The 9,489-nt window shown below is 40.4% G+C and overlaps 1 long non-coding RNA gene across 1 annotated transcript; it reads left to right on the top strand.

Annotated features, from left to right (window-relative positions):
* Positions 1-507: 507 nt before the first annotated feature.
* Positions 508-8,109, top strand: LOC141152988 (uncharacterized). Its single transcript, XR_012247208.1, has 3 exons — positions 508-570; positions 1,594-1,674; positions 8,051-8,109. It is a non-coding gene; the product is annotated as an uncharacterized lncRNA (long non-coding RNA).
* The last annotated feature ends 1,380 nt before the right edge of the window (positions 8,110-9,489 follow it).

Raw genomic sequence — 9,489 nt, 5'->3', positions numbered from 1 at the left:
TTAATTCAGAAGCACAAAATGATTGAAGAGATCACAAATATGTAAGTGAAAAAATGTAATGCTGTAATATATGGGAACCTTCCAGATGCCATAATGATCTAGAAGTTTCCTTATCTCTAACGACTGATTAATCTTATTCAGGTAGAGATAATACACTGTAAACTGTCTGCTCACAATATCTGTCTATACACATGGCTGCCAGTCATGGATCATATCTTACAGTACAAAGATGCCATAGGAGATTTTATGGGATACAAACAGTCTCTGACCCTACATCAGGCTGCTCCCATATTAAATAGCAAACAACCTGCTGACAGATTCCTTTTAGCAATGGAATATAGTAAATGTAAAACTGTTGGCACAGAAGAGACCTAGAATGGAGGGAGAAGGGGAGGAATTGACCACATTTGTCACGATCACTAATACTGCTGAACATCTTAATCATTACTGCCATTTGTAGGTTTCAATAGCAGATCTATTTTCCATGTACAATAGGGAGAAGTACATGAACTTCATGAAAAAAGAAATTCAAGAGAAGAAAAACATCCTTGAGAAAATAGAACTGACTTTGTAAGTGCTACTGGAGAAAGATCTACCTTTGCACCGTGTTAGCCAGTAGATAGAAAAATATGAAGATTTCAGAGTCCTCAGTGGTTGATACCTTTTAATGGCTAACTGAAAAAATGGTAACAAATTGCAAGCTTTCCAGACTACTCAGGTCTCTTCATCAGGCATAGTATAACACAAAATCTGAAGAGTCACATATTTATACAGGGCACAAGAATAATGCAATAGATGTGACAAGTGACGTGAAGCAGAACTATCATTATGGGAGAGAGATAAACAGTTGTGGCTGTACATATTGGAGAAGTTCATAGATAAGGAGTGTGAACGTTTTATTGTCCTGTGATTGAGGTCTGGTCCATGGTTGTGATGCCCCCACAAGGCCTGAGGAGCACATTCCTTAGTTGATGTAGAATTACATAAATCCATGCGACACATTCATTCCTGTGTGTCAAAGGTTGTCATAAGTTTGTATTCCCAAATCTTTCTGTCTTTCTGAGATTTGAAGTTACTTATTAATACCAGTAATTTCATGTCCATGATGCTGTGATCAGGGATACAAAAATGTTTGGCCACAGGTAAATCTATTCTTTTTTCTTCTATTGTGTGGCGATGAGAATTAATCCTTGTTCTAAGTTTTTGCCCCGTCTCCCCAACATACAGACCCCAGCTGGACATTTAGTACATAAAACTAAGTAAACTCCATATTAATTTTGTGTCTCTCTCTTCCTGTTTCTCACTCTGCCCTTCACTACTCCTCCTCTACATAGACTACAATAGGCAGTGTGATCAGACACCACAGTGAGCGGACTGTCCGTCTTGCTTTGATCAAGATAGATTTAATCTGTGTTTTTCTTCTTCAGAGTGGACAGCAAGTTTAGGAGGTTGGGGGGGGGGTAGAAGTGGCTCCTAAGTGGAGAAGGAAGCAGATTTCTATGATAAAATACATGACAAAGCTTCTTATATTTGCTTGTACTATTGAAATTCTGACCATTTATCACAAGTTGATGAACCTTTCTTGTACAATAGTGATGACACCACTGAGAACACAGAATTTGTGTCACATACGGAACTGATGAAAGAACTGATACAGAACAACATTGTGACCATGTAAGTGCCGAGAATTACTGATCTAATATATAGACGACATCATGATATAGATGTTTCCTTCTCTCCAATGTGTGATTCACTGTATTCAGGACAGATAATATAAAACCTGATATATATATATATATATATATATATATATATACACTGCTCAAGAAAATAAAGGGAACACTCAAATAACACATCCTAGATCTGAATGAATGAAATATTCTCATTGAATACTTTGTTCTGTATAAAGCTGAATGTGCTGACAACAAAATCACACAAAAATCATCAATGGAAATCACATTTATTAACCAATGGAGGCCTGGATTTGGAGTCACCCCCAAAATTAAAGTGGAAAAACACACTACAGGCTGATCCAACTTTGATGTAATGTCCTTAAAGCAAGTCAAAATGAGGCTGAGTATTGTGTGTGGCCTCCACGTGCCTGTATGACCTCCCTACAACGCCTGGGCATGCTCCTGATGAGGCTGAGTATTGTGTGTGGCCTCCACGTGCCTGTGTGACCTCCCTACAACGCCTGGGCATGCTCCTGATGAGGCTGAGTATTGTGTGTGGCCTCCACGTGCCTGTATGACCTCCCTACAACGCCTGGGCATGCTCCTGATGAGGCTGAGTATTGTGTGTGGTCTCCACGTGCCTGTGTGACCTCCCTACAATGCCTGGGCATGCTCCTGATGAGGTTGTGGATGGTCTCCTGTGGGATCTCCTCCCAGACCTGGACTAAAGCATCCGCCAACTCCTGGACAGTCTGTGGTGCAACGTGACGTTGGTGGATGGAGCGAGACATGATGTCCCAGATGTGCTCAATCGGATTCAGGTCTGGGGAACGGGCGGCCAGTCCATAGCTTCAATGCCTTCATCTTGCAGGAACTGCTGACACACTCCAGCCACATGAGGTCTGGCATTGTCCTGCATTAGGAGGAACCCAGGGCCAACCGCACCAGCATATGGTCTCCCAAGGGGTCTGAGGATCTCATCTCGGTACCTAATGGCAGTCAGGCTACCTCTGGCGAGCACATGGAGGGCTGTGCAGCCCTCCAAAGAAATGCCACCCCACACCATTACTGACCCACTGCCTAACCGGTCATGCTGAAGGATGTTGCAGGCAGCAGATCGCTCTCCATGGCGTCTCCAGACTCTGTCATGTCTGTCACATGTGCTCAGTGTGAACCTGCTTTCATCTGTGAAGAGCACAGGGCGCCAGTGGTGACTTTGCCAATCCTGGTGTTCTGTGGCAAATGCCAAGCGTCCTGCACGGTGTTGGGCTGTGAGCACAACCCCCATCTGTGGACGTCGGGCCCTCATACCACCCTCATGGAGTCGGTTTCTAACCGTTTGTGCAGACACATGCACATTTGTGGCTTGCTGGAGGTCATTTTGCAGGGCTATGGCAGTGCTCCTCCTGTTCCTCCTTATACAAAGGCGGAGGTAGCGGTCCTGCTGCTGGGTTGTAGCCCTCCTACGGCCCCCTCCACGTCTCCTGGTGTACTGGCCTGTCTCCTGGTAGCGCCTCCAGCCTCTGGACACTACGCTGACAGACACAGCAAAACTTCTTGCCACAGCTCGCATTGATGTGCCATCCTGGAAGAGCTGCACTACCTGAGCAACTTCTGTGGGTTGTAGAGTCCGTCTCATGCTACCATGAGTGTGAAAGCACAACCAACATTCAAAAGTGACCAAAACATCTGCCAGAAAGCATTGGTACTGAGATGTGGTCTGTGGTCCTCACCGGCAGAACCACTCCTTTATTGAGGGTGTCTTGATAATTGCCAATAATTTCCATGTATTGTCTATTTCATTTGCACAACAGCATGTGAAATTGATTGTCAATCAGTGTTGCTTCCTAAGTGGATAGTTTGATTTCACAGAAGTTTGATTTACTTGGAGTTATATTCTGTTGTTCAAGTGTTCCCTTTATTTTTTTGAGCAGTGTATATATATATAAATATATATATATATATATACAGTACAGACCAAAAGTTTGGACACACCTTCTCATTTAAAGATTTTTCTGTATTTTCATGACTTTGAAAATTGTACATTCACACTGAAGGCATCAAAACTATGAATTAGCACATGTGGAATTATATACTTAGCAAAAAAGGTGTGTCCAAACTTTTGGTCTGTACTGTATATATATATATATATTCAGGGTGGGCTATTTATATGGATACACCTAAATTAAATGGGAATGGTTGGTGATATCAACTTCCTGTTTGTGGTACATTAGTATATTTTCCAGATGGGTGGTGAGCATGGTGGCCATTTTGAAGTTGGCCATTTTGGATCCAACTTTATTGTTTTCAATGGGAAGAGCGTCATGTGACACATGAAACTTATTGAGAATTTCATAAGAAAAACAATGGTGTGCTTGGTTTTAACGTAACTTTATTCTTTCACAAGTTTTTTACAAGTTCATGACCACTTATAAAATGTGTTCAAAGTGCTGCCCATTGTGTTGTATTGTCAATGCCGCCCTCTTCTCCCACTCTTCACACACTGATAGCAACACCGCAGAAGAAATGCTAGCACAGGCTTCCAGTATCCCTTGTTTCAGATGCTTCACATCTCGTATCTTCACAGCATAGACAATTGCCTTCAGATGACCCCAAAGATAAAAGTGTAAGGGGGTCAGATCGGGAGACCTTGGTGGCCATTCAACTGGCCCACGACGACCAATCCACTTTCCAGGAAACTGTTCATGCTCGGACCTGACACCCATAATGTGGTGGTGACCATCTTGTTGGAAAACCTCAGGGAACGTGCCATCTTCAGTGCATAAAGAGGGCAACACATCATCATGTAGCAATTACAGATATCCAGTGGCATTGAGGTTTCCATTGATGAAGAACGGCCCCACTATCTTTGTCCCCCATATACCACACCATACCATCAAGATACATTATACCATTATAAGTGGTCATAAACTTGTAAAAAACCCATGAAAGAATAAAGTTACGTTAAAACCGAGCACACCATTGTTTATCTTATGAAATTCTCAATACGTTTGATGTGTCACATGACCCTCTTCCCATTGAAAAAAATAAAGCTGGATCCAAAATGGCCGACTTCAAAATGGCCGCCATGGTCACCACCCATCTGGAAAAGTTTTTCCCCTCTCATATACTAATGTGCCACAAACAGGAAGTTGATATCACCAACCATTCCCATTTAATTTAGGTGTATCCATATAAATGGCCCACTCTGTATATATATATATATATATATATATATATATATATATATATACTGTTTATACACAGATAGCTGCCATTACTGGGAGCCGCTCATGTGTCTTATTTTATTTAAAAAGATGCCAAAGTGTTTTTTATAGGTTACAGATATTAGAGGAATTGTTATTTGACTTATTAAATAGAAGTGAGAAAAAAAACAAAAATGAGCCGATATGGTAAAGGGAACCGGTCACCTGAAAAACCTCTATGAACCTGCATATATGGGGTTAATCTAGAAGTTACCCCCATATCTGCAGGTTAATACATCTGCCAGGAGCCCCGGACTTTTCAATTCAATATTCCAGTAAAGCAAAGATAACCCCATAAAACATAACATTTATTCCTCCATGGATAAAATATCATAAAGACAAACAATCCAGGAGATGAAGGGTTATTCCAGGAGATGGGGGATGACTCCTCAATGCCCCGGACCCCCACTGATGTATGGCATGGTTACACAGGTATACAATATATTTGAAAATAAATAAAAATATACATTTTCCACCTGTGAGAACATTTTTTATTACTTTTTACATCCATATATTTAGTTGCTAAACACCATTTTTGTAATTTGGTTTCATTACAATTTTTTCACCATTTGGCTTTATAGGATCTGTTTCCTTATACATTCAACTTTGATTTGGTCTGTGTTCATAAATTGGCTGAGGGGAGCTGAAAAAAGACAGATTATAAAGTTGCAAACGCTCCCATTTGACCATTAGAAGTTCACTGACAGATTTTCAGTTAACTCATTTTTGCAGTCACTAATACATATTGCAACACAGAAGCTATAGAAGGCAAACGGTGCAAACATTTAATGAAACCCAATTGGCAAAAATATTTTTCGCCAAAAAAAGATGCATTCAAGTAAGAAAAAAAATGTCCTCCAGAGATGGACAACCCCTTTAAGGATCAGATCATGCAAATAATCCTAAACACCACAGTAAGTGCAGGACACGTCACAAAATATGCAATAGATCACAATCCAAGTGTAAGTATAAAATCCCAGGATAATAAGAGAAGCTGCATGAGAAGATCAATATTTAAAGTCATATTTTTTTTTGAAGACAAATATTAAAAGATTTACTGAGATCACCAACGATTCCAAAACCCCCAGTGAGTATAGACAAGACAGTGCGACTAGGTAACGTTACCTTACAGAAACCCTCCTCCTCTTCCTCCTCCTCCTTCTCATCCTCCTCCCATCAAGGTTTCTATCTTCTTACTATATTGCAGTCATCATACTATACAGCACTGTGAACTTACAATTGCTCATTTTTCCTTTCTACCCAGTTAATTCTTCTCTTTTCTCTGCTCTATGTAGGAACATGAAGTCAATTTTCCCTGCAGAAATCATCCCCCTCCCCCACTGCTCCCTCCTCCCCCCTGCCAGGATCTTTTGCAGTGACTTATGAGTCATACAGGGAAAATTGACCTCCTGTTTCTACATAGAGCTTAGAAGGATTCAGCTAGTCAGTTTTGAATCATGTGATATCATACACCCATTGGAAAAGAGATGAATTAGCTGGGTAGAAAGTCAAAATGAGCAATTGTAAGTACACAGTGCTATATAACATGATGATTGCTATATATTAATGGGATAAACATTTTGGTGGGAGTGCTTCTGTAATAAATAGTATTGTTGGCTATGGAACTCAGACAGGGTGTCCTTTAACCCCGACGCGCGTTTCGCCTTTCTTCTTCCTGGGGCTTTATGCAGCCTTGTATTATGCTGGACAAGTTTTTGTTTCTATAGGAACCATGTTAGGGCGCATACAAAAAAAAAATTACTATTTTTTTGTTGCAATTTATTTTTAGGACATTTAGTGTGCAGTATGTGGTTAGAAAATCATCAGTAAATGAATGAGAACAGCCCTCTACATCACAATAAAAACATCAGATACATGATTGACGGGTTACATCTCCAGTGCTCTCCTTTTTGGTGTTTCTGGTGCTGTTCTTCTGATTCCCACTCCTCTCTACATGGATGTAAAATGACTGGCACCATGCAATTATTTGGGGGAATTTTTTACTTAGTCTATGATTCTCCAGGTCATTATGATTATGGAGATACCAAAACACCCAAAGTTTCTTTATTATTTAAGTGCTGAAAAAAAATTCACAAATTTGGGGAAAAAAAATTCCCCTTGTCGCCATTTTCCAAGAGTCGTTTTTAAAAATATATATGTATAAAATAATAAAAACTTTCAATCATCCCCCTTTTGATATTTACATTTTTTTTTAGAAAAAACATTTGATATCACCGCGTCCGTAAAAGTCCGATGTGTCAAGATATAAAATTATTTTAACCAGACGTAAAACAGCAAAAAGAAAAGAGTGGAAACACAAGAATATCATTTTCTCAGCTGCTGCACCGAACATCAAAAATGCAGGAAAAATAAAAAGAAACGTTGTTTGTGCCAAAATGGTTTCCATAAAAAGGAAAGCTCAGGTCTACAGTTCCAGGTCTCAGAAAATGGGGTCACAAAGCAAATGATTTATTTACAAAGTGTTAAATGATTTCTAACCACTAAATTCTACAAAAAAATCCTTATAAGATTGCCGTCACCGTATTCTAACTGATCTAAAGAATAACACCGCCAGGTCATTTTTACCAAATAATCAATGCTGTAATCAATTGCGGTTTTTTCAATATTTTGCCACTTTTGGAATTTTTTTCCCGTTTTTCAGTACATTATATCATAAAGTGATTGTATACTTCAAAACTACAACTCGATCCGCAAAAACTCAAGTCCTCAAATGACTATGTAGACCAAAAAGTATAAGGTCATCATTCCTGGAAGACGGGGAGTAAAAAATTCAGGCTCAAAATTGGAAAATTTCCCAGTCATTATATCATTAATTAATATAATTAATGAATCATTAATTCGGGCAGATGGACCATGAGGTCTCTTTATGCCACCAGCCTTATAGGTTTCGTCTGTCCATATACAGTGAGCGCCCTCTAGTGGTAGCTCCACCAAGACAAAATTGTATCATTTGTGTGATGTAGATGGAAAATGTTGGCAAAGTATTTTGGATGGAGGCGAAGGGGCGGAATTTGTTCACTAATGCTCTTCAAATTGCTGATATTTCTACATTTACCTATGAGATAATGATATATGTTCCTGGTACAACAGATGGGAAATCAAACAACTGATAGAGGAGAAAATACAGAAGGAAGAGAAACAACTGAACCTGATGGAGGAAACTTCGTAAGTGGCTTTTTCCGGGTAGAGATGATATTACACCTGTCTGCACATACTTTCTATCTGTCTACACTGATCATTGTCATTCAGGGTGTGAAAGTCATTTCTCCGTCTAGAAGGTTTAGAAGACACATGATTCACATTCATTTTATTCATCTGAATTTATACCCCAAGTAATCATAGTGAGCGCATTACTCAGGGGTCTTAAGGGCATTTAACCCCTTAATGACGGGACTCATTTTAACTTTCAGAAACAGTTACTTTTGTTAATAGAGCAAAAAAAACTATATTAGTTATATTAAGAAAGAAAAACTAAGGCCCTGAAACATGAAGCTGGTCTTGATGAGGGGACGCGGTGGCGTCAGACTCTCCTGATCTATGAAGGGCTGTCGGCCTCTTCATGAATCAGGAGCATCTGACAAGTGGCGTGCACCTCTGTGCCAAAATCCAGAAATGTTACTGCAGTCTCAGACTGGAGTAAGATTCCTGGAGGAGGGAATTCCACCGCTTGTCATGTATTAGACGAGCTGTGGTGTGACGCCCCTGCTGCACCCCTGTCCTGTCACAGCTACCCCCATTTTGGCGGTGCTGGGAGAAACTGATGTAAAAACACCAAAAGTTGCAAAATTTTTGCTCAACTCCAATTTGTGCCAAAATTTTGCAACTTTTCAAAGCAATTCATGGCAGAATTCCAGTTAAATTACTTTGATGAATTTGGGCCTTAGACTGGATCAAAAACTAAAGGGTCCAGTAAAAAAAAACCCATTACTCACCCCTCCATCATCCTGGGCTGAGAAAGAAGCTGCAGGGAGAGGAAACTGCTATTAGATAGTGGCGCCCCCTGCAGTCCCAATACCCCTGAGTGGTGCGATCTCTCCGCTATGTCACCTTTGTCGGATCATTGCGGGTCTGAGGTCGCTGTGATACATTCGCTCTTGTGGAATCTTTATCACTACTTTTCTTTTCTTCACTTCTCCAAAAGATGGATTCTTGAGATCACGGCTGCAGCACCGGCATTCAGAGCAAACATAAGGGGGAAAAATCCCCGGCGTCCATCCCCGGAAACCATCCAGTACGTATGTTATTTCTGGAAATATAACACTATGTGACCAGCGTGATCTATTATACAAGGCTGTGTTTCCTCTGGGTCACTGGTGGAGGACAGTATTTGTAGTGACACAACTATTTATTGCTCACACCCGCTGCTCCAGTGCTTTCTATTCCTCCCTAGTTATCCAGTAGTGTCACCATCACAGGCGATCCACCTGGTTACTTCTAGTGGCTCAGCTTAATAATAGCATGCCCGCTTTCACAGGAATTTATATTCAAGGGCCTGCTTCCAACTGTGAGTAGAAATGGCCGGGATATAT

This window comes from Phyllobates terribilis, unplaced genomic scaffold (genome assembly GCF_046119375.1).
Source record: "Phyllobates terribilis strain yellow unplaced genomic scaffold, ASM4611937v1 Scaffold_7__3_contigs__length_470593459, whole genome shotgun sequence".
Taxonomy (NCBI): domain Eukaryota; kingdom Metazoa; phylum Chordata; class Amphibia; order Anura; family Dendrobatidae; genus Phyllobates; species Phyllobates terribilis.
Note: the sequence above shows the minus strand (reverse complement) of the source record. Positions and strands in the feature narration are given on the sequence as shown.